General features: G+C 41.9%; 1 long non-coding RNA gene across 1 annotated transcript; it reads right to left on the reverse strand.

The window, feature by feature from the left end:
• Positions 1 to 372: 372 nt before the first annotated feature.
• On the reverse strand, positions 373 to 15,777 carry LOC130171212 (uncharacterized). The gene is made up of 3 exons (XR_008828100.1): positions 15,714 to 15,777; positions 8,047 to 8,169; positions 373 to 490 (listed from the first exon to the last, which is right to left on the reverse strand). It is a non-coding gene; the product is annotated as an uncharacterized LOC130171212 (long non-coding RNA).
• Between the last annotated feature and the right edge of the window lie 11,185 nt (positions 15,778 to 26,962).

Genomic DNA, 26,962 nt, shown 5'->3' on the forward strand with positions numbered 1-26,962 from the left:
TTTACATCCTGTACTTAATGGTCTGACATCGCTCTATTGCTGCTCTTCTGTATCAGCATTAACACAGAGGGCATCAGATAAAGTTAAGGGGGGAATGTTCAGGATCTTCACACCCACGTGGTTTGCAGAAAAAAACACTTTCAACTCCTAAAAATAGTTGCAGAGCATTTTCTTGTTTGATATTTTGGCACCTGCAGAAACAAGACAGAACAATTGGCAGCTGTAATTGTCCAAAATCAACATCAAAAAAATGAAACAATCCTAGGTTATGTGCATGGTTTCACAGCCGGAAAGGTTTCAGTTGCATCTCATATGATAAAATATATACAGAGATTTGTCTGTGTGTAAGCCTTTAATGACGTTCACAGGACAATCCATTCGTTATGTTCTTGCCATTTATCCCTCCCTTGCTGATCAGGCTGGTGGGGAGAGTCACAGGGAGCATGGGTGGCAGGCTGGGGGTTACATGAATTCTTCTTTTTTTTTTTCACTGGGGGAGAGAACGCCCAATTAACAAAGGATAAGAAGTGAACCGTAAACACCCTCAACAAGGCCCAACAAACCTACAAGAACAAGAGCTGTCTCTCTCTCTCTCTCTCTCTCTCGCTCTCTTTCTCTCTCTCTCTTTCTCTTTCTCCCTCACCCCCCTCTGCTGACCACCCGCCCTCCTCCTCCTCTTCCCTCCTCTTGCTCACTCACTCTCTCTTCCACTTCCCTCACAAAAGGAAGGCTCAGAGCTTACAAAGTGCCAATTAACACTGAATGTTTGCCCCTCGCACCTCCCTCTCTGAACTGCTGACAGCTCTGGTGTTTGGGTTAATACCAAAGGCCTGCAAAGAATTATAATTCTCCTCCTTGCCCCATCCCCCCTTCTCTCCCTCTCCTATCCTTTTATTTTGTTTCCAATGGGGTGGTTTTACAGTTCAATGCACAGTCAAAGGGTGATATAAAATGACTTTCCAAAGAATTTCATTTAGGGAGAAGAGGGGCTGTGTTGCATTGGGGCAGCCAGGGGCAGAACCGGGGATAGGGGGGGACCCTGGTGAGACAGAGACAGAGAAGGAGCGGCAACTATAAATTAATAGTGAAAGGTAGTGAAAAGATTTGTATCAAAATATTTGCATCATGTGTTGATTATGCTTTTTTACAAGCATAAAATGATTATTCACTCAAATTTCTGTCACTGACGCAGATATTTATGAGTTATCACATTCTGGTTGCCATATCTTCCTCTCTCATCAGCACTTTGTATGCAAAAAATGCAAACCTGACTCTAATTTACACATAGGTCAACAAACACACACACACACACACACACACACATACCCTTTCTCACCCATTGGAACTGTAGGTCCCACTTAAGATGAAGATAGCAGTGTGGGTCATTTATCACAGGCAAGGCTGATGGCTGTGCTATGCCTGTTTTTCTCCCTTGTAAACTCCAATAAATCAACCTACTGAATAAAAGAGTGGCCAATGAGAAGAGGTGAGAGGGTTAAACTCTGGGAGAAACAGAGACCACTAGACTCTTTAAGGGAGCTTCTGCCTGCACTCAATTCCCTGCCCAAACTGGGTCTGCCTTGACAATTTATGACCTCTTGGGACCCAGTCTATACTCTCCTCTTTCTTTACTTTGGGATGAGGTCTCCTGTTAAAATGGGTTATCCTTGGGGATGAAGCAAAGTTTGAATTGGATTTTGCTTCCCTCGGAAAAGGCCTCATAGATCCTGCTAGATCACAATATAGTATGGACACAATATATTACTTGCATTAAAAGGAAAAGTTCAGCTTCTATTTGCTTTTTAATGGTGAGTTCGATGAAAAAGATTGATGCAACTCATTTTTACTGTCTGTTAAATATAAGGCCACAGCCAGTAGCTGGTTAGCTTAGCTTACACAAATACCACAAGCAGGGAAATAAAAGTGACATTTTACACATGGGTTTTCGTTTAAGCTTTAACATGTTAATTAAACAGCTTTACAGGTGCTGGTAGGTAGATATTTTTCACTTTTGAACAGAGGAAAAATTGTTGTTTCCTCCTTTTTCCAGTCTTTATGCTAAGCTAAGCTAGCTGGCAGTTGAATCCAGTTATATATTCACTATAGAGACAAGAGGGTGTAGAAGGCAAGTAGCACTGGTGGTGTGGAACCAAGCCAGACTGGCTTTATTTACATTCAAGTAAGGGGAGCTGAGCAGAGAGCTGACATGACCTGACACGGTTCATGGTTCCACTAGTAGGGCTGGCTGTGCCTCCACCTCAAGCCCGGGACCCTGGGGTCAAAATTCTCTGCAGCTTCTCCAAGATGAAGGCGGCTGGAGAAACATGTGACTCTGGCCTCTGTTTTAAATCCTGCATTCTAGGATTTACTTAAGATAAGGGGAGCGCAAAATGGGAACTTATAACTTGAGGCGATAGATGAAGAATTCAAGTGGGAGTAAAAAAAAAAAAAAAAGTATGTATGCACAAGGAATCAGATTTCCACATTTCCAGACATATGATCGAGCTGCAGTATATCATTTTTATCTGAAGATTTATTTGGAAACAGGTGCTCCTCCTTTGGCCGAGCTGCCAGGCACTGAAGGAGCACTCAGTCTCCTCTCTGTAACATCTGATTCACATGAACTATAATTTCTGCTTGCCAAATGACAGATCCAAAGGTCAGTGATGTGGCTGTGTCAAATGAGGGTCGTGAGAAAAGCAGAAAGGAGCACGTGCCTAAAATTAGATGAATGTCAAAATTTGCTCCGCTTCTTTCTCAAGAACAGAAACATGTGAGAGGAGTCACTTTGCTCTAAGTGCAATTGCAGGTCTCTCAGTGAAACAGAATTTCCTCTTTACTTCATTTCAACATTCTTCTCCCCCCCCGAATCTCTCTTCCTTTTATTCCTCCCGAATCCATAGGAATTTCATTCGATGAGACCGTGATGTGAGTGGTGTGTGCATGTCTGGAGTCTGTGTGACCCCATCAGCGCTGAGCAGAGCGGGGAAGAACAGAGTCGACTGGCCACGGGAGCCGAAAGCCCTGTGGGACCCAGATTCTGGCCCAGGATCCAGGACCGTTCTGCACCACATTGGATCTTGGGCTGTAACTCACCCTCTGTCTGTGGTTTGGGATGGTGTGGAGGTAGGGGTGAATAGCAGGTCAGCCATGGAAAAGTTTGCTTTATTGTCTGTCTAAGAGAATGAAGGATAGAGGGAAGAGAGGGAGAAAAAGAGAGATAGAGGGATGGTAGGAGGTGACGGTGGATGGGAGAGGAGGGAGGTTTGGTGGTTGGGCGAGAGAGGAGCAAAAGAGGGAGGAAAAGGATTGAATTAAAAAGAAGGACAGATGAAGAGGGTTTGACATGAAGGGAGATGGAGAAAAAAAATGTGTAAAGTCTGTAGGTAGAGAGGTGGACACCTCAAATTCCATATGTCATTCTCCTTCATCTGTGATTTTCAGCTTTTCCATATGGCAGACTGAAAAAACGCTTCCGCTCAGCAGAATGGCTGTAAACACATAGCTATGTTTAAAGCGGAGCCAATACGCTTGACACAGTATTTGTATTAAGCAGCGGATCAAACGCAGCTCCTCCAGTATGTATGCGTTCTGCACTATAGGTGAAGGGCTCATGAAAGCTATAGTGAAGTGAGTGCACTTGACAGTTTTGAAGTGCCCGTACAGAATAGCACTGATAGGGACACTCACACACAATGAGGAGAATACGAAACTATCATGCACATAAGCGGATTTGTAGAGTTTTCTAGGTTATCAAACGAGATGATTTCTACCAGATTTTGGGTGTCAAAGTTCTTCACTGAAAGTGATTGATGAGTGCTCTGTAATTGTCCATTGTGAGGAGATGTCAGAGGGAGACGGCATGTCACCTCGCAGTGAGAGTAAAAGAGCCGGCAAATGGAAGTGATTACATCTAATATTCTCCATCTGGGAGTGATTGCCTCAGAAGACGAGTTTCAAAGAGGAGTACGGCAGGGAGAAAAGAACGAGGCAACAGTAATTTGCACAGGATTTACAAATCTCCTGAATCGAATTTGGGAATCTTTGTGCACATCTTGTTCTATTCCCTCAAGACAATCACTCATGAAATGCACGCACACATGCATAAACAGCTCTACACAAATAACTCACACTGGTATATTACACAGATGCGTTCTCGGATGGGAGATAACATGTTGCAAAACCTCTCACAATCACAGAGAATCAAGTTGTAATATTCCCTGCAGCAAGTCGGCTTTTGAGGCTCACACATCAATACTCAATATATTTCACTGTCTGTCTGCGAGCAATCACAAACCACCCAAGAAATGGTTGCCAGTGTGTCAGAGCAGAACTGGAGCCAGGTCAGAAGTGATCAAAGACTCCTGAAGAGAGAGAGGGGGGGGGTTATCTGGTCCCAATTACATTCAATCATGGGAAATTGGCAAAGTGCAACGCGAGAGAGAAGATCTTCATGATGAGAGCAGGAGGCCAGATGAGCCGAGGTGGTCCGCCGACATTTCTGACTTCACAGAGAAGATGGGAAAATGAAGATTGGGACTCTAGTCAAGATTATTTTCCCCTTATTTTATTTGGAGTATTTTCTCTACCTTGCTGTGTTGTGGGTCTCAGTGACACTGACCTACTATTTTATTTTCACTCTGAATTTTTCATAGTTGGTCTACATGGATAAATGAAAAGAACGTCAACATGATGTTGACTGCAGAAGAAATGAAAAAAAAAACACTTTGAAGAGATAAAAGTGGATAAAACCTGACAAACCAGAACTACATGTATGTAATAAAAACAATATAATAAAAGCTGCATTTGAGTTATAGACCTAAACACCACATTAAAAACAATATGTTATATGTATATGCATGACTATTTTTCATCATCAGTTACACAATGACAAAAGACCAATAATGCTCCTTTACACAGACGATTTAGGGGTCGACATTAATAATCTTTGTGGTACTTTGATGGAGGCTTAATATCAGTTTGGTCTCTGTGCATTCAGTTTACACACTAGTCCAGTGGCTACCCACTACGTACAGGAACTGGAGTTGAAATAATAATAATTATTATTATAACTTAAAAGGTTATTTACATATTGTATATTGGGGTCACACTACATTCAGCAATCACCATGGTTAGGGTTAGGATAGGACTTAATGCAGTCATTGGGGATGAGGTTATGTTCACTGCTGATAGTCAACACATCCAAACTGCAGCCTGGCTGTTTGTTAAACCACAACATCTTGTTTTCTTTTTCTACACAGGTAAAATACATATAAGATGTAATTATAAAATGTAACTTGTGGATATGGAGCTGGACTGAGCAACAAAAGTCAAGTAACATGTAGTATGACTAATTACTTTGCTGGAAAATAACATGTCTTTCTTTTCTTTTTTTTATGAGAAATGTGTTAAATGTTTCAACCAACTCAACCATTACTGCCATTAAAATGTTCTGTTACCTAAACTATGAGCGTGACTCCTTCATTAATGGGTTCACAATAAGGGAGATCAGGACATGAAAACTATTAAGAATGAAGGATTTAAATAATTAGCTGTTGATAGGCATGACAATGTCTGATAAGTTAAGGAAACTTTAAAAGATGATCAAGCTCAAACAAAGGCTCCTCTTTGTACACAAAGGCATTGAACAGACTACATTTCCCCACTTAATGAATGCTGATAAAGTGAGAGGAGATAACCAAACAGGCATAACAAAAGGGATTTCTCTCACTGAAGGTTTCACTCTGATTTGTCAAGTAGTTCCTTCTCCCCTCTGATTGGTCAGGAGCGCTCGCCAAAGAATGCCAACAAAAAAGTGACCCTCCAGTGAGCACCTCCTCCCTCAAATCCCTCCATCCCCCACCTCACCCTCCCTGCTCCGTGTCCCTGACCCATCCCCCCTTCCTTCTACCGGCCACCCCTCCCCAACCCTTCTCCTCTACCACCTCTCTCCCTCCCTCTACCCTCTCTCTCGTTCTCTCCCAGTTGCCTCACGGCTTGCTGTGACCCATCTTGCACCTCCCGAAGCCCACAACAGACGCTTGGTGTGTGAAGAAGGTCAGGAGTTCAGGCTTGGCTGAGGCTCCATCCCTCCCTCTGCACAGAGGAGGCCTGCCCTGCGGGTTTATAATTATCTGCCGTTGGCATTCAGCGCAGGTTCAAGCACAGTGCAAGCGCTGGCACCAGCGTGGGGGGATGCGCTTGGCTACACACTTGGTGATTAGTTGTCCCTAATTGTCAGTTCCTTGTTCCTTTTTACCTTTCTCTCCCTCTCCCTGTATCTCTCCCCCTTTACCAGTTAGAGCATCAACATAAAACTCGCACTTGGTTTATTGCCCCCCCACCCAAAAAAAAAAGAAAAGAAAAAAATTGTATTTCACTGTTCTTTGGATCAGTCTTGCAACATTTTATAATTCCTCTCACAAAAAGCAAATGCCTTCTTTCTGGCATCTGGTTCCTTCTCACAGATTCATACATCCCACAACTCTGATCAGTGTTCTACATTTGGACTGACAAGAACACGCCGTGCCCGGCTATCAATGTGTCCTCTCACTGGCACACAGGTAATATTTAAATAGTTGGAAATCCTTTATTCTTGACCCAGTGTGGATGATTAATGGATGCTGTTTTATGTCCCATTGCCTTTTATGATAAATTTAAATGTGTAAGTTACTAATTCAAGGTTGTCTATAAAATCCTTCCAAGTCAAGAGATGAGGAGAACAAAAGTTATACATCCTTCACAGATGGTCTGTATGAGCCACAGTCACTGACATGGGAAAACCAGGTGGCCTTGAAGTTGCTGTATTCTTGTCTACATGTGTTTATGTCTTCCACCAAAATAACTATTCTTCACACTCACCTTAAAGTTGTGGTGTTTTTTGTTTTGTTTAGTTTTTTTCAGGATTTAGCAGGAGCGTGTGGTTTTGCATGCTTTAGTCCGTTCCGGCTATCTTCAACATTAAAACGAACACAACCCTTTTTTCTCAAATGTTGTATACAGACTTTATCTTGTGTTCACTGCAGGTTTTAACCCGTTTTGTGGAGTAACTGAGTCGGTTCCACTCAGAGGTGAATGTGTGCCTTCCATCAGGCATTTATATTGGCATTGACAGGCAGTTTGATAAATGACATTGGATAAATCCATTCCTCAATGCCTTCAGAGATGTCTCCGCGCCATTAGTCACTCACACTAGAGATCTCTGCAAGAGTCCATCATTGCTGCTCTGAGAAACACATCTGCAGACCTTGAGACAGACCCTGAAATGGGCTGACAACTGAACCAATACTGTTGGGGGCTGCTGGGGGAAAAGAAAGAGAGGAACAGCAGTCAGGCAGATGTGGGGCCTGGATGGCTGCCAAGCAGCGCCCTGTCATCCTACAACAGACCCTTCATCTCAATATGAGTGAGGGAGAGAGAGAGAGAAAAGGAAAGAAAGAAAGAGAGAGAGAGAGAGATGTGGAAAACAGCAGGGAGTAGGAGGAGGAAGGGGGGACATGGATAGATTTTGTACAAAGGCTCCATGACTATTCCTCCATCTGAGAACATCCTCTAAAGCTCCTGGCATCATTACACCGTGACTGCACACCCACAGTTCAATCAGCAGTGCCAGCTGATGTTAAGAAGAAAAAAACAAATTGAATTTGAAATAATTTATTGTGCAAACACCTCGCTGAATGTAGCACCTTGAATGGCCTATTATTCTTTGACATTTTAGTGGAAAGTAGAACTAGTCCTATGAGCCTTCAATAAAAATCTATATTTAACGCTCGCACAGATGGTTGGAATAAAAACCCACATTTGCCCCTCTTCCCCTCCATTTTTGGTGCAAGGAAGAAGTTGAGATTTTTGCCAATTTCCAAGAGCTATGTGAGATGAGACATGGACTTTTGACAGGTGTTTGTTTGAATATCAAACAGAGCCACGGAGGCCTGCAGATGGCAGGCAGATTGCATTCCAGACAGAGGCTTCAGTCTGGGGTTAGAGCAGTGGGGGGGAGCCCATCTTTGCTCTTCTATGGTTCTCCAGGGGAATGGATGCACAAACCTCTTGTCTGCATGACTATCACTATCATCATCATCATCATCATCATCATCATCATGGCCTTCATCACTGGAACAGACGTCGTAGACAGCCTGTCCACTCTGGAGCAGAGCACTTTTCCATGAGCTGTGTGCAGAGATGGGCACAGTGTTAGGTCACAACTGAAGATATATCTTTGTATTTATGTATTATATCCATGTACAGTATTTAAAGTTCCTCTCCAGACATGTTTTCAACTACAAAAATACTCTGCTATAATTTATATTTTGTTTAACATGGTTTTAAAAAAAAAAAAATGGAAAACTGGGCTGGTAGCACATCTACACTTACTTCCTAATTGAAAAATCTGGCTAGGTTGGCAGGTGAAAGAGCAGTGTGCATCAAGATGGATAGAGTTAGAGGAAACATTGGAGAGGCTCAGTCACATGTTTGAGCCTCAGTCAGACCCAGACTCAGACGAGGAGTCTGTTGTGCACCAAAATCAGCGACTATAGCAGACATATCAGGACAGTTAGCGCAGTTAGCATCTTCTATTTCTTTATGTTGTTAGTTAGATTTAACAGTGGCAGACATTGCATTGACATTTTATTTCACTTATGTCTTATATATTGTTTACAACCTGTCTGATAGAAAAGATGGTCAAAACAATAAGACCCAAATTGCAATAAAGCACAATTTTTTTTAACAAAATCAGATGATTAGTAGATAGATAGATAGATAGATAGATAGATAGATAGATAGATAGATAGATAGATAGATAGATAGATAGATAGATAGATAGATAGATAGATAGATCTCATTACTAGAGGAAGACAGAGAGATCATCTTTAGTTTTGGGGGACTGAAGTCAAAGCTGTTGTTTTAGTCTTGATTTTCCCATCTGGGTTTCTGGCTGGCTGGCTGATGGCCTGGTTAGCGGGCTAACTGACTGATTTGCTGGAGAAATAAAATGAGAGTGGGAGGAAGGTATGAATAGCTGGCAAGGTGCACCCTGGTGAGTCAACAGACACTGGGCACTGCCAGAAAAGCTCCATGTGCTGTGGGCTAATGCAGAAGAAAGTCAGGTTGTTTGCTCAAGCCTGCATGAGCCTGCACAAAGCTTAATTGTGCATTCTTATTACTTTAAAATATATTTTCATGGTTGTTTGTTACAAGCCTGTCATGAACAACGCAGCGCTCAGTTGTGGAGTGACTAAAAAGTATAAAGGACTGGAAATAGTCAAGAAGAGGTGAGAGGCCTGAACACAGGCTTGTGTCGTTCCTGTAGACGGGCCCCGAAGAACACAGCCAATGTCAACAGGAGCCAGGCCGCAGCTTGGTGCTCCTCCCAAGCATACATCACCTGTTTGGGGCTTATTACATAACCTCTTCAGAGAACAACTGGTTGAATGTGGTTCTGTTGCTTCTACTGGTTTTTATTCTACAGACTTAACTTCTGCAGCTGTATCTCTGTTCACCTCCATACAGGTTCTCTGTGTCCAGTAACAGCTTAGGAACTGAACCAGCAAGAATAAAACCCCAAAGGTAAGGGCAAGGTTCTTCTTTTTTGTGTTATTTTTTGTAGAATGGGGAGGTTTTTTTTTGTTTTTTTTTTTTAAAGCAATTCAAGACCATCTGCACTTTTAAGACAAAAAAAGTAGTCCACACAACGTGTACCAGATGTGCTTTTAGGCTCCACAGCCAAGTCTCCATCAGCAGCTTGCACTCTCCTTCCCTTGAGGGTGGCAGGCCAGCAGCATGCATAATGCCTGAGCTGTTTCATGCAACAGGTAGCCTCAATTTCCACATTCAGCCCCACAGCTTTCTGCAGATCTCTCACTGTGAACAAACCCAGAGAGGAGAGGAGAGTCTGCTCACCCTGCAGCTCCATTGTGATCGCCCCCATGCTACTTTCTACTGTAACAATGACCTGTGGATGAATACACAGCCTCCAGCCCCAGCCCCCTCCTTCCGCTGACCCCGACCCACGCTAAGGTAAAGACTTGGGGTTATTTTCTTAACCTTTATACAAGACAAATAGAACTTCTAGAGAGAGGATCTTGGACCTCATTTGTCTTTTAATTCTAAAAAGATTGCCAAGGAGGGGGATACACTGGCTGGAATTTTGACTCCCATCTTTCCAGGAGTTGGGGAAGCGGGTCGGACGCTAGTCAAGTAGAACTGAGGACTTAGTGGCTTTTAACCAGGGGGCTTCTCTCTTTAAGTCAGACAACTTCAATCAAGTTTCCTGAGAGTTGTTCCCCCTATAAACACGGAAAGTTTTCATTGTACTTTTGCTCTGACAGAAACCACATGACATGGGTAATTGTGAAAAGCCAATAAAATAGCCCACATGCTAATTCTGGCCTGACATTATGACAACAGAATGTGACCACATATGGTAAACAAATTGAAACAAGTGATTCCTGCCGCACATCTGTAATTCAAGAACAGTGATAATATCTGGTAATATCATTCAAATCTCAGGGGTTAAAATTTTGTGCCAAAGAGGCAGTTATTGAGCCTCACCCTGTCTGTGGTTGGTTAAGTCTACTTATCTACGAAAAAAAAGAGTTCAAGGTGAGGAAAGCCCCTGAAACAAACACAAACTTTGAACAAAGGAAGGATGGAGGAATCCTTGCTGAAAGAATGTGACTCCTCTTTCAACTGTTGGTATGCTCGCGGCACCTCCTGTCAGGAGAAGAAAAATCCCAGGAAGAAACAAACTGAAGAAATGCAAAACAATGCCAACCTCCTGCTGCCTGCCGATTGATTGATTAGGACTTGTCGCATTTCACTCCTTTTCAAACTGCTGAAGGCACTGAAAGGGTAAGTTTAGACCTTTGGGTGAATTCACATGAAGACAAGACAGTTAAAAAACATAAAGTTATAATACCTAAGATTTTCATTAAATCAAACCTAATTTTTTATACTAGTTATCAAAGCATTTCAACAATAGCCATTCCAACTTACTGTATTCACATTCAGTAATTACCTCTCTGTATACTAGTTAATGGCAGGGTCCACCATTCCTGTGCTGGATTCAAATTGCCTTCACACATTCACCAGAAACAATGCACTGCAAAAATGTCCTGTCAAATACAAGTGAAGCCAAGTTCAAAGTGCTTCGTAGATGACTGATAAACCAAAAAAAAAAACACAAATCAAATAAGAAAGCGGACAATGAGATACAGGAAAGTTGATTTTAAAAGCAACAAATATGTTAAAAGACAGAAGAAAACACCAGTATAATAATATAAAAAACAAAATATCATAAAAATAGAATGAAATACAATTTACAACATACACAACAAAATAAGAGAATAAAATAAAGTGAGTTATTCCTAAAAGCTATACTTAATAAAAAGCCGGGCTGAAGAAGTCCATTTTGAGTTTATGTTTAAAGATTTCAACACTTTCGGCTTCTCTCAGGTTCTCAGCGCGGAGCATAAAAGCTAAAAGCTGTCTTACCAAAGGTTTTAGTCTTGGTTCACAGAATGTAAGCAATGTCAGAGCTGTATTAAGTGTTTATGCTAATGCGAGCCAAACATTGCTGTGGCTAACTCACGGAAACAGGCTGCCGTTTATTGTGAAGCAATCACATCATCAAAAATGATTCTGTTCGTCAAAATCATTTTTATAATTTTAAGTTTTTGACAGCAGGTCATTTTGAAACTTGTGCATGGAGTCATCAGAGTGAGCTGTTAGATGTTAAGCTGCAGATGACAGGCTGCATAGCTCTTCAGCAAGGTCACCAATGTTAGTGTTCTGCGGAAAACTTGCTGCAATTATTTTTTGACACAAAGTGAGTTTGTTTGGCTGCACGGTAAACAGTTGCTCCTCTGTTGTGTTTCTGACAAAGTAGTTGCTCATTGAGTGTTTGCTGTAGTATTAAACCATACTTCATGTTACTATGGTAACCATCAGTGTCGCCTAATTAAGCAGGACTGAAATATTAAGGATTAAAACTTTAACAGAGTTGAAAATGTGCAAACTAAGTTATAATTTAAGTTTAGGTCCTAGATCCATTTTATAAAATAAGCCATTTCTAAGTTTTCACACCTTTTTTTTCAAGCATGAGAAAATCTTAGCACTATTTTCAAACCCCTTTCGTAAGAAAAGATTTGAGGTATACACAAAGCCGCTTGTTGGCTTATTTGTTCTTTTCTTCTTGTTTTCTTTTCCTCTCCTCAAGCTGCAAGTCTTTAGTCAGAGCTTTGCTTTGACAGGTGAAGATCAACCGGAGTCATCACTATTGGCAACCATGTGGGATTGGAGGAGAGAGGTGGTCGCGGGGTCAGCGGCAGCAGAGTTATTCTATACCTACGCAATAACACACGACTGGGGCAGAGTTCACAACATGCTTTTATCCTCTTCCTACAAACACACTGCAGCACTATTTCATATTTAACTCCAGAGACATCAACAAGAGAACCTCTACTTATTTGTACCTGTTTTTATTCCGCTCACCTGTCAACAGGAAATGATGAATGGCAACAATAAAAGAAGGCCTACCTGTGTTAACTTATTGTGTTAGCTTTCATTTCAAGCGTGCCATTACAAGAAGACAACTATCCTGTATCCTGTTTTCCTGTTTTGATGAATGGTCAGTGAGGAACAGTTGAGCCTAACTGACTTCCGCTGCAGACACTTAAAAAACAGTGGTTGGAACGATTAAGCCGCAATCACATTTGTAATTATGATAATGTCAATTGAGCTTGTCAAGGATGAATAATTTCAGGGGAGACAGTAAAATATACCTAACAAGGCTTTTCTCAGCGGTAAACATGGGGCTTTTAAAACTGTAATTAGCCTTTTAATGTCTAACACATGGCTTACAAGCCATCCATGGGCCCAACTTCCCTTCTCTCAACCACTTTCCCCGTCTCTCTGTAGGACACACTTTTCACATAGCTGGAAATCTAACCACACAAATAGGAAGCTCTCTCAGTGGGGTCGGGGGTGAGCACAGGCAAGCGTAATTCAGCAATTGTGGGACAAATTGTTATTTTCCTGTGCTTAAAATAGACAAGCAGGAGATGCAATAAAACATTCTTACTGGGTTTACCTAGGGCTGCATGCACTGGATTGAATGCCAAACATTTTCTTGAATTTTATGTGCATTTTTTGTTAATTAGTAACCTAAAATGTAAATAGAAATGCTTTGTCTTCACTGCAATGCCTCTAAAAAAGACAAGATCTGTAACTAACGAATGTAGCACCCTGCTCCCAAACCACCAACAATGCAGCCAGCTCTTTCTCTCCCACAACTGCCCCTTATGCATCCTCTCTATGCACCCACCCAAAGTGTTCAAGAATTCCCCCTTGAGAGACAGACACAGATAATTGGTCACAGATTTTTGTTGGCAGGACACAAAGGGACCTCCTATTCACCCCTGTGCAGCTGTCTACTTCCCATTCTCCCATCTCTGCTCCCCACTTGTTGAGTCCCCTCTAACGGTTCCCCCACCGCCGCCGCTACCACCAGTGGACCAGAGCAGAGCTGCTCCTCATCCCCAAAACACAGCCCCTTTCACTGCCACAATAAAGCCATCAGGACACATGCCTCTCATGACCCTGACCTAAAGTTCTAGCCTCCTTACGCCCCAAGGCCTCGGTGACATCTATGAGACCTTCGAGTCTGTTACCAGTTCCCTTTGATAAAAGCTGCTCCACTAATTAGGGAGCCACTGGCCTTGATCAAAGCACCTGTGTGTGATGACTCAAAGTGTTTTCACAACCAGGATCTTGTCCATGATGACACAGTGTAAATCCTTTTTTGATATGGTTATGTAGTAGTATAATCTACTGTATGAACAGGGAACTCTTCGTGTCTGCATCTGTTTAGACAGCGCATCTATGGCGGCAGGATGGTGCCACCAGAATTACTATAAACTGTTTCAGTCATAAATTATAGAATATTTATAATGTTCCAGCTAATATAAATAGGTGTGGGTTCGAATCAAAACTTCTCACACCAGACTGGTATACTGTGTAAAAAATGGATTGATGACAATACTTCTTTTCTTTGTTCACTGTGAAGGTAATACAAGTATTTAATCTTCAAGCTCAGAAAATGCAACAACACACTGAAATGTTTGTAGCATTTCCACTGTGTAAAGGAAGTATTTATTATGACTCTACACCCAATAGCATCTCATCCATGACCACTCAACAGATTGATTACTATGTTCCTCTTAGCCCTTCATATTTGGGTTATATTTCAATATAATTCAACCAATGAAATTGATATACTACATATGTTCACTATATTAACATATTCCACATTGTCTAGGTGTTTTTCACCACAAGCATCTACAAAAACAGGACAGAAGAGCAGAGTTAGATTATGGCATCCTGGTCCAGTTTAATTCCTCTCCACACAGACTTTTGAGTGTGTGTAGGAGTCACAAGTCTATGTTGAATTAAACTAAGCCTTACCAGCATCTTTCAATGCTACAGTATGCTAAATATATGCACAAAATACTGGCTGATGAATGTAATCAGTTTTGCATGTATTTGGTCATGAACCAAAGTGCTGCACAAATATAAATTTTCACCTGATAAATGTGCCAGATGAAATATCATGGCAATGCATCCATGCAACAAGTCGGTCACACTGACAAAAATAGGTTTGGTCTCAGGTTTGGTAGGGACACAACAACACCGCCACCCCTCCAGAACAAAGGTGTTATAATAACTTACAAGTTAACATCAGTATAGATGGACCATGGTTACGTTATATATAAGTTAGTAATTTACAATTAAACCATAACAGTGTTTATTTAATCACACTATCACTATAAAACCTCACCTAAAACCCTGAAGGTGCACCTGTTTCCTCATCAGCCTCCTCTACTTCACTGATCTGCTGCTGTTCCAGCATACAAAATATCATACAGTTGAATCAACAACTGTCTAAAAAATGTTTTATAAAAACTGAATATTATAATCTTCATTTAGAATTTACTGCAGGACTGTCGTATTAGACTACATCAGTTTCAGCTGGATGTTTCTAATAAAATGCCAACTGAGTGTATATTAGTAATTATCAGTTGGATGCACAGGCTGCAACGAGCCTGACTGGAATTGGTTGATGTTCGTGCTGTCCTCACCTGTGAACTGATTCACCTGGCAGCCTAAAGATGTTCTTTAACAGTTTTATCATCATATATTATTATTATCACCATGTAACATGGTTTACCTCTTCCCATTAAAATGTAACACAAAACATTTTTTACTCAGAGACAGTTTAACTGACTTACTTTATACTTTTATCAGAGTACATTTTCACACAGTGATTTTACTTCTACTGTGGTAAAATGTCTTTCAGTAACTGTAGTTTTCTGTTACTGGTAAAGTTTATGCTGCTCTGTTGAAACAGTTAATGTTGCTGTTTTCTTCGTCAGAGTGACTAACTACCTGCCGTACATTTAAACTTACACTAGTTCCGACCCAGCACCCAGAGCTCTCTGCTTCTTTTAGCGACTTTCACTAATTGCTTAGTTGTTTACATGCTGTTCAGATCAGCTAGTTACTTTAGCTTAGCAGCTAGCGCTAGCTTCTCTCTCTCTCGCTCTATGTGTCTTGGACCTACAGATGAACTTGCTCATCAGAGTGTGGTGTTGTTCTAACTTCAGTCTGGAGGATTGTGATGTTAACTACATCTTCAGTGATGTCTGCTGTCTTACCTTCGACACAGCTCAGCTCCTTAACTGGAGATGCGCTGGACTGTGACCATTTGTGTGCACAGCAGCCTTCAGCGTTGATAGGCTATTACCCGTGACGTCTAACCAATCACATCGTGCTGTGGGCGGGGCATTGCTACAGACCACAGAGTGGACACTACAGATCAGAGACAGATAGCTGCATCAGAGCCAAAGTTGCTATCTTAAAATTAATTTAATCCATTATTGGCAAAAAAAACAAATAAAAACAAACAAACAATACCGTGCCCACGCCTAGAGCCGGACACGCATCGGAATAATCTAATATGACTTAACTCCAAACATAGTGAGTGGAAGTTCACTCAGATATTGGTAGGGACAATTCTGTCCTCCCAAAATATTGGTAGGGACATGTCCCTACGGTCCATATGCAAACCTACGCCCTTGTAAGAAGCATCTAAACATTGCAGGTTGTTGAGGTGGAGCTAATTTGAGGTAGTTTGTAGTAGTAGAAGAAAATGGAAATGTTAATATATACACTGGATGTTCCTCTAAAATCAAAATCACATATCCAAATCATCCAAATCCAAAATCATCTCCAATCTGCTCAACAATTTGGCAATGATATCACAGTTTGGGAAGCCACAGAGAGTAGAAATGTGTTCAGGGAACACAATAAAGTAGAGGAACACGTTTCACTTTCAGCTTCCTGTACTTTCTCTCTCTTCTACCTACCATAATGGATTGCATGTGCAGAACTGCTGTTTCACCGAATACTAAGAAGACTAAAACAGACACAAGACAGAAAAAAAACAGGCACAAATAAGAAAATGTACAGTGGTGAAAGAGGGGCCACAGAGAAAAGAAAAAGAAAGAACAGTGAGAGTTCAGTTCGAAGGGGAAGAAGGAGAATAAAGTGATTACAATTCCAGTCACAACTAGCACAGCAGTTTGTGCAGTGATCCTAGATTTCTTGAGCAACGGAGCAAAGCTGTTCCCAAGGGGCTCATGGGAAGGCATAGGTCAACCACCCCTTTCCTGACTCACCACATGTTAAAGGAATTCAGCGGTGCATTGTGGGATATGACACTGCTAACCCCCACAACTAAGTTTCCAAATTACTAACACACACATTCTCCAACCTGTCTGCAATTTCAGTGTTGGAAAAATGAAAAAACGTTGATGTAAAATAGGAACGTGTGATGTGTCATGATACTAGGCACATGTAGATTAAAACCCACGCACTGAGTAATGGAGAAACTTATTATACTTTTTTTTTGCAGATATAATTCTCAGTGCAAAATAAGACACCATAACCTATTATTCTTTTTATCTCGCCTGTGATGGCTCGTGACGACCTCACTAATGAATGACTTACTAACACAACAAGTGCAGTTTTAGGTATTTAACAATTGCTTATCACAGTGCTCTTATTCTTATCTGTTTACCAAATGGAGACAGTACGGGCTATTGTACCAGAAAACAAAGATAAGGCAGACAAACAAGATTGTTCTTATGTTTGCAATTCTCTTCTCTTCTCTTCTCTTCTCTTCTCTTCTCTTCTCTTCTCTTCTCTTCTCTTCTCTTCTCTTCTCTTCTCTTCTTTTCCTAACATGAAGGTAATTACAAATCTTCTATCGTAACAAATATGTTTGGCTAGAAAAAAGGTGACTTTTTATACATGATGAACATCTTGACAGCCAGAATAGTGGGTGTCCATTTATGGGCCTGTTTTATAGCAGAGTTTTGCCAGTTTTCTGTCGCATGGTAGGGCCTGGAGCTGTGTTGGGGTGGGGGTAAACGATGGAGCTGATAGACATCTGTCAGCCAGCCACAGCAAAATGAGGTGAAGAAGAAACAAACCTGTAAAACTGACAAAAAAGAGAGGGAAAGATAGGGGAAAGTGAAGAAGTGATTTCTTAGGAGTGAATTTCTTTTGCTTTAGAGGACAAAGAAAATGTTTAAAGGTGGTACAGACAAAATAGAATGACCAATCCAGCCTGGCAGGGCTCCCCCTGTGCCTGGCCATCTCTGACATCCACAGGCTGAATCCCTGTGAGCCCAGAGGGACTATTTAGAGCCACAACAGGCCTGAGGGAGGGCTCTGCCACAGGTGGTGTCCAGCAGCTGCTATGTGTCTATATACACAAACACACACCGCCTGCACTAATGCACATTCTCTGAACACACTCTGTCACACACTCACATACCAGCATACTGTATGTATAAAAGTGCATGCCAACATATTTTTGTCAAAGGAAAACTCATAGCTAGAACCACAGGTATTTAGATGCATGGCACAGCATGCACACACACATACATGACTGATACCGTAAGATAAAGAGACCTGTTTGTACATATGCGATATATATTGTACACACACAGACACAGACACACCCAGGCACTCACACAGATATTCCGTGCACAAACATAATCCACCACTAAACCAAATGATGCATACTGTACACAAACACTCTTGCACCAGGCTATTATTTTAAATATTCTACCCACATCTGGTCTGCACACATTTCAGCGCAAAGTGTGAATGTCGCTCAAAACCGAAAAAAAAAAAATAAAATTCCCTCATGACACATGACACAATGGTATAAACACGCAAACATATGCTTGAAAAAGAAAAGGAAAAAAGTATTTCTAAAAAGTGTAGGGTATTCTCATGTGCACCCATTCTCACACCCACACAGATTCCTGTAAGGAAACTCCAATGCTGCTGTCCATCTTTCAGCTGTAATGCTAGACACACACCCCAAGGAGGGAAAACCCGCAACTTTACAGTTTTACTGGCTGGAATTGACTCGATTTCTGGGTTATGACAGTCTGCACCACAACTGCCGACATGCCTTTCTTTCTGGCGATTTCAGCTTTGAAAAAAGTCAAGTACATATATCCTAAATGTGTCCTGAATTTCACAACCTTTTTATTGGTGTAATACCAAAACAGTAAATTTCTGCACTGATTTAATTACATGGAGTTAGATTTCCAGTTGGTGATCATTGTACATACAATATATGGCAAATGCAATTATGCTGAAATATGGAGTGGTTTAGTTTGACATTCCTTTTTCCTGAAGTGTAAGCAAAATTCGGTCTGTTATATAAGACAGAGCAACAAACTCTAATAAATATGGTAAACACTCAATAAATTTCCAAGCAGGACTAGCCATTTTGTAACCAAGCCATTTTGTAACCAAGATGAACAACAGCAACAGCAATTTATCCTGAATTCCGGAGCAATGAGGCAACAAATTAAAACAGGCATTAGTGGTGAATTTGAACTCACTTACGGAGCAACAAGACACATGACTGACAGAAACGTTATGCAAACCCACCCACAATTGTCCCTTTCATTGGTCCCAGGATTCAGACTTGTTGCCTTCCAAACGTGTGACTCAAGAAAAGAGGGAGAGAGCTACGACTAGGTGGGTGGGATTCATTAAAATAATAAAATAAAATAAAAAGCCGACAGCAAATTTAACTCCATAACAAAACATAATGAGATGCCTCATATGACACAACGACGGACATGCAGCTGTATATGAGCCTCCAACCACGTCCGCGTGTTTACTTATTAGCATCCGAGAGTGTCATGTGTTTTCTCACTCTGCTAAACAGAATGAGTGCAACCTGATGTTTCTGGTGTGTTTGCAATAAGCCTTCGTGACCTGAGCGAAAAGTGCAGTTGTGACTCTCATCAGGTCGTACCTCCTTACCTCCAATTGCCTGCTTATATGCAATGGTGCAAAAGCCATTTCTTCAGATTGTTCTGGTGAGGGGCATAAAAACACAGCAGGGCCTGAGGGGGCTGCTGTAGTTGGGATCATAAGTTCCTCTACACAGGTGAGGGCCAGCCGCTGTGTTGTTTGTGCAGTTTGTGTAACTGGAGATGGAGGAAGTGGAGGAGAACTGGGGGGCATCTTTGCACCTATAGCCTCCAACCACTCACCCCAAACTCTCCATTCCCCAGTCCCTTGAGCTGATATATTTCATAGTTGCCATAAAGACGAGACCCTGCCCTCAGTTTCTTATGAAACAGGCCTTAATCGCGTCAACAAAGCATACTTTCTTTTCCAATGTCTAGGAAAATGTGATTATTGTTAAGAGACTTAAAAGAGTACTCCGCAGATTTAGCATTGCACTTCCATAACATAACTAACAATGGATAGTCATAACTTAACTGCCTAGAATACCCACATTGCAACCAGATCACCCACAGTTCAACTGCAGATTCAGGTGTTTTATACTAGCAGCAGCTAATGTAGCCTCGAGCTGAGATGAGGAGCGAGCAACAGTGGTCTGGTAAACTCACTTCATTATTTATCTATATATTCTTTATTTTCAAACTTTTAGTCTTCCGCCCCAACTGCTGCCTCAAGTCACACCACTTGGGGCATTCATCCATCCAATACCGCCTATCCTTATTGGGTCATGGGGGCCAATCCTGGGCAGCTCACCAGTCCATCACAGGGCTGACATATACAGTAGAGACAAAAAAAAACAGTCATGCACAGATTCACAACTATGGGCACTTGAGGTGACGCAATTTTACATATTTTACACAGCTCCCTCTGGAGTCACAAAAGGCTGTAGACAACTTGTTTTCACTTATGCAGTAGTATTCCCCAAGAGTTCCTCCTTTAAGCCACAACATCCAAGCTCTGGAAATGAAACTAGCACTAGCATGAGGTTATACTGGTTGTATAACCTTGAGAGTGAAGCTGTAATTTATGAGGTGTCTTGAGAAAGATTTACTTTTTTTCTATTTATCCCTCTCTTTGTTTTGGCTGTGTTGTCGAAGGTGAGTTGAGATGATGGATTTAAGGTGTGTGAATGTTGTCAGGGATTTTGACTCTACAAGCAAAGAGTAAATAAATGTGCTGAACATTTGGATCAGTAGATTCAGTGACGCTGATACATAAAAGTTAGGTGGGAGGTTATTTGTCAATACTACAGGCCTTGTCTTGCCCCTCTGTGCCCAGACGTTGTGCTGTATATCTCTCATCACGACTGCGCTGGAGGGAAAGAGGGGAGCAAGCCTGTTTGAGTTGATTGTTGTGCTCCTCTAGCATTTGTATTTGTCTTTCTGGAGGCATGGGGTAAGAGGGGGGGGGCAACTCTAAAATCTGACAAATTGCTGAAAATTGCCTTCACACAGTCATTCCTGTTTGGACACACTTGGCACATCTGGTTGTGATCTGGCAACAAAAGCGCCGTGGCGGAGGGCTCAGCTCTCAGAGTGGTGCCACATATTATCCCCTCCTCCTCCTCCTCGTCCTCCTCCTCCTCCTCCTCCTCCTCCTTTCTCCTGGTTTGGTCTGCAAACATACTGATGTTCATCCCGCTCTCTCCCCCTCTCCTCTCTCTCTCTTTCTCTGTCTCTGTTGGGTGCTAGGAGCTGATGGTGTTGTGTAGTGATGCTTGGCAGTTGCCCCATCAGAGCATTCCTGAGCTCCTCTCCAGCTTTAAGGCTATCAGTGGGTTGTAATTGAGGCGTCTGCAAAGATGAATGCAGCACTGTGACACTGCAAGCAGCGCATAGTTTCAAAGGGGAAAGCTGCTCACAATCTGGCAACTTTAAACACAGCCAATAAAAAGATTGGAGAGATAAATTCTCAGTGTTTGGCACGATGTAGCGCACACGCCTCCTCACACACACACAAACACACGCACATACACGGATGATTAGTAGTTCAAACGTGGAGCATCACAATCTGAAGAGATTTTTCTGTCGGTATGTGACTCTGATCACAGTGTGTGGTGCAGCAGCATCATCCAACAGTGTCTTATAAATCTTCACCTCATTGTTTTACTGTAGTCTTTGCTAATCTCTGTGCTCTGGATAACATCTGTTGGGATGATTGCATGTTTTCCATGTTAGTGCTGCTCGTGTTATAATGGCTCCATGGAAAAACACATGACATGACTAAAAAGTAAGCTGCTCCGCTGACTCAAACTGCTCTGGAAAAGATGCCAAGCATAACTTAAGAAAAAGGCGTTAAACAATATTTGAGATTTTATTTTATTTTATTTTATTTTTTTGGATTATACAGCTAAGAGATTTTTCTCATTTTAAAGATTTTTTTAATCTCACCTCTCCTATAAGCTTGTATTGATTAGATATTCATATATATATATATACGTATATTTATTCAGTTGTAACATATGTGTCGAATAAACATGCATTGGATTGTGAAGTAGAGGAGAGGTCATGGGTAAATACTTGAAGTATTGTCAATCCTGCAGCTGTGTGGCTGGGAGAGAGAAACTGAGTGCACAGCTGCAGACTGAGGCCTCAGCTTCTCAAATTGCTTCTGCCTCAGTTTCCTGCCCTTTTTACCGACCAGGCCAAACCAGGCCCTTATTAGACCCACCCCCACCTTAATAATCCATGATGTCACCTCAACATCACTTTTTTGTTTTTCTTGATTTTTTTTTTTTTCATCCCTACTGCTGGTGCCACCCCCATTGTTTGTTAAATATTAACAGGTGTTGGAGCAGAGGAGGAGGAGAAGTCACTTGTGCGGCTACAGTTCTTCAGCTCTGTCCGTCCGTCTATCTGTCCATCTACTGCTATCACCACATCTGCTTCAGTTTTTACTTCCCCTGGTTTGTTTGTCCATCTGTATTTGTGTTTCTTCCCCCTCCTTTTCCTCTGTCCCCCCTTTCAGTGGAGGGAGGCTGAGGAATGATCAGTCAGGCTTTGATGCCGCTGGCCCCTGCCCTGGCTTTCCACAGCACATGAGCCCAGGCAATTACGAAAGCGCTCCTAGCCGACTGTTATTACTCTGTAATGCTCCTGTCTGGAGCGGGAGGAAGATGATGATGCGGAGGAGAAGACAGATGAAGAGTAGGAGAAGGAGAAGGAAGAGGTAACGGAGAAAAAGGAGAGGAACAAGGAAAGAAGAGGGAGAGAAGGAAGTTTTTGATTTGATAACAGCACCACAAACTATATGTAACATTTTATTTCAATACAGAGGAACCATTTGACAGAGACGGTCCGTGAATTTCTAAATATTTGAAATAACGTCAGGAGAACTGGATCCTCCTGGCCTGTAACACTGTGACTGGCACCTTTCTCACTCAACCACTGAGAGAAGAAAGAATGAAGTATATGGACGTCTGGATGCTGCAGCACACATGTGGCAGACAGGAAGTACTTGGGGGGAGGGGGGTGGGAGGGGAGGGGGGGTGAACAGGAAAGATGATGGCCCCTTTATCCCCAGCAATCATTAGACAAGACTCCAGAGGAAGTCAGAAATCACCATCCCATATGATCCATACTTCCCGTCTTCCCAGAATATAGGACGGGTGCTTTTTAAAAAATATTCAGTGTGTGTGTGTGTGTGTGTGTGTGTGTGTGTGTGTGTGTGTGTGTCTGTGTGTGTGTGTGTGTGTGTGTGGAAACAGTGAGTCCACAGCTGGTTAAAGCCTGCCATTCAATGTACATAATGGTCTGTCTGTGCGCCATTCATTACAAATAAATCATGTGGATCATCTCTTTGGTTAGGGACAATTATGCACTGCTCTGACAGAGTGATGGCATCTGCTGAGAAGAATGCACAGAGAAACAGAAAGAGCAAAGGAAAAACAACAAACAGAGGAGCGAGCTTTATATTGAAAATTGTGGTATTTCAGTTTGTGGAAGGTAAGCAGAACATACAGCAGAGAGTTGTTTTGCTTGAATCCACCTACTTTATCAGAATAGAGAGGTTTTGGCTATTTCAGCCAAAGGTTGGATAGTTGTCCTGCAAACTGAAATACATTTTGAGTCATGAATGGATGATAATCTTGCCCCATTTCACTTAAAGCTGTGCAAAATAAAATCAGATCTCATTCTGCTTCAGGAACAGAGAATGAATTGCAGCTATAAGAGTTGGCAGCAGCAGGGATGTTTACTTGTCTGGAGAGTAGGAAAATAACTGCTTGTTCAGCATTTCACATGGGGGGGGGTTGGTATTGGAATGCTTTTGTCATATTATTCAGAATATCTTCTTTCTTTGCTACGGATTAGTTTTTTATTCCAGCATTTGAGTCATGATAATAACTTGGCCTCATCCTCGATATAAGATTTGTGCAGGAAAGCTATCTTACATCTGTAATTTTCTGACACAGGACACTGCTCCTCTGCATCCCAGCTTGACTCCTGAATCCAAGTCTGTGTATCTTCTCATCACACCGCTGTCAGCCTCTGCTTCACCTAAAGTTTACTGTGTCAGCTTGAGGATATAGTTGATTTGTTGAATCTCCTTCTAAAAGAGCCTGTCTTTTTACCCAAGGCCATCGCTCTCTTTGTCACTGCACGTGACCGAGGGCATTGATAGTCAAACCATATGGCACCATGGATTTGTCAGTAGAGGGATTACTCTGTTTACGAGTATCAGAAAATGTTAGAAAGGCAAAAACAACCAACAGCCATCAGAATGAATCTTTCCCATATGGCAAATACAATTCTATCATATTTCATAAATGAGTATGTGTTTGTGTTGTGTTGGGAACCTAAGTGCATGGCAAATGGTTTAATCCCATTAAATTTTCCAAATCATTTCCAAAAGAGCATACACATTTGAAACAATAGAAAAGCTGTTCTTAAGACTGCAGATCACCCAGCACAACACCCCCACCCAGCCCAGCTCTATCCCACCCCGCCTCACACCTGCTGTGTGCCGTGAGAGGAGGGAACAACTGGAGGCATGGTCAATGTGCAAGTGTGTGTATGCGTGTGTGTGTGTGTGTGTGTGTGTGTGTGTGTGTGTTTGGAAGAAAGAAGCACAACTGGGCATGCAAGCTCTTGTATGAATGTATGTGTTTACGTGTGCACGGACGCATAACAATGCGTCAGTGCTTGTGGCACAAGGCACGGCCTCGGCTCGATTTAACCCTCAGCTGAATGCCACTGTGACGCCAGGCAGACTTTGTGTGGCCGCATACCTCCACTGAAGAAGATATGGAAAAAATCTGTGGACCAGTAAGTCTTGGAGATTACATGGCTCCTCTCGGCTCTGGCCTTAATAATGCCTCAAATCCAACGGTGCCATGTCACTGCAATTTGGGGCTTTTGTCTTTAGAAAAAAAAAAAGAATGCCCATACCATCTCACCATCATCGGTCTCTGACGCTCTTGATGGGGCTGCTCATGAGCATGTGTGTGTAATACGCCTGAGAAAGAGCCGGTGTGTGCGTGTGTACGTAAAAGAGAGGGGAGGCATGAGAGAGAGGATTATATGTAGAAATAGCAATGGATCAACTGAAACACAACATTGGCTTGATTTTTTTAATTGCCTTTCGGCTGCAGCGAATGGCCGATTGCAGCTGTCAGCATGAACAGCTGCTTGCCTAAAGAGATTGGACAGAACAAACTCTGGGAGACAGGAAAGAACAATGCTGGATGAATCATATGTAGCCTATGAGGTATTTTGCAATTTCACAACTTTGAAAAATGCATGCAGGATTAAGAATCACTTTTATTGGAAATTCACATCTGTTCCAAGGAGCATTTCCCAGGGAGCTTGCAAAGATACATTTTCTATGCTGTCTGGGCAAGGCAGAAACAGGATGGTGTATTACTGCAAAGTAAACTAAAGTAGACAATGTTTTTTTCCCCTTCTTTTAGCTTTGTTAATGTGGAATTTGTGAGTTTACAAGTTGCAATTTACAACTGTGGAAGAACCAGGGGGTCTGAAAGATTTGATGGAGCAGTCTGTATGGATTTCCTGCAGAATATTTGTCAGACTTGCATTAAATACTGTTGTTTTGCTCTCTCCCTCTCTCTCTCTCCTCAGCCTGAGGCCTTGTGGCTGACTATTCCGCATCTATAAATCACCAGGAACGCATGCTTATATCCCGGAGCGAGCACGCTGAGTCAGTCTGGCAAGGTTAATCACATTCACATCTCTTCGGCCTGTTTGCAGCAGCCAAATGATAACCAAACACACATTATAGGGCATGATCCCTCTTGCTTGTGAATTCTGTTCATATCATGCTTTAGCAGTGACACCACATGAAAGAGCTGGATGGAGGTGAAGCTGCGGCTCCGTAGTGTTTTTGTGTTTGAACAACAAAAAATAAAGCTGAAAAAGAATTGCTGTAGAGGGAGAGATACTGCAGGGGTGGGGCTGGGGTAGTAGAGGATGAAGATCGACCATAATAACAGACACACGGCTCATTCACGTTGCACACTTGCTCATCTTACACTGGGGCCAGTGGTCACCTGCACTTATATCCTTCTGTCCGTGTGTTTGACGGACTTTTAGAGAAAATGGGAAGGTTTCCAAGTTTGACACATGGTTTCAAGCCCATGATTATCTATGAACATAAGTAGTGTAGTATAAGTGTGGGTGTTCATGTTTCTGGCTATGCACGCATGTCATTGTGCCTTCAATCTTTTTTCCATTCAATGCTTTCACTTTTTTTCTCTTCTCAGAAGTGCCCTACCCAGATATGTAGGAATTAGGCCACATCGCTCACTACCATCCTGCTCTAATCAAAGTGCCGATTCTTGAAACAGACAGCTGTTGTCATGTGCCTTGATTCCAATGGCTATCTGTCCCTGTAGCTGCCCAAGTTCTTAGTTGGCCAGCTGAAGTTGTAGGGGGAACGAGGGTTCACGGCGTCTGCCAATTCAAACTCCAGTTAGAGCAGTGCTCCAATTCACAATACAGCATATACCAAAGTAATCCAAGGTAAGTCTCTCATTTTTCTCCTCTATGGCATGACTCAAAACATCCTCTGATTCACGAATGCCTGAAGATGCTAAATCAAGATTTCACACTGATAATCTAACTTAAAAGAAAACTTGGCTTTCAATGTCATTTTTATTGTGTGTGTGTGTAATTCTTGTATAATCCAAATACACTAATACCGTGTTAAACTAATATTTATTAGAGCCTAAACACAAGCAGTTGATTTTTTAATACTATACTATTGTATGATATGTGTGATCCCACAAAACCATATAAGGACTGACTCTTCTATAGACTTAATGTGAATGTGAGAAACATCTGCTGAAAACCAAAAGGGGGGAAAACAGCCATATCAATTTCCTAGCACTTCATGCAGACGTTTCCCCACCTAACAGATTTGTGCTCAGAGTATATAACAGCGAGTCAATCAAACTTGACTGGTAGAAGTGTTCACCCTTTCCCTGTTGCTCCACATTTCACTGCCTTAAAGCAACTCAAGCAGGAGGGAACATTCTCTGAATGCCTTCTTGGCTAAAAATTTGGTAGATCAAAATGGCTAAATTTATACTCTCGTGAGTTAT

This window comes from Seriola aureovittata, chromosome 6 (assembly GCF_021018895.1).
Source record: "Seriola aureovittata isolate HTS-2021-v1 ecotype China chromosome 6, ASM2101889v1, whole genome shotgun sequence".
NCBI classification, from domain to species: domain Eukaryota; kingdom Metazoa; phylum Chordata; class Actinopteri; order Carangiformes; family Carangidae; genus Seriola; species Seriola aureovittata.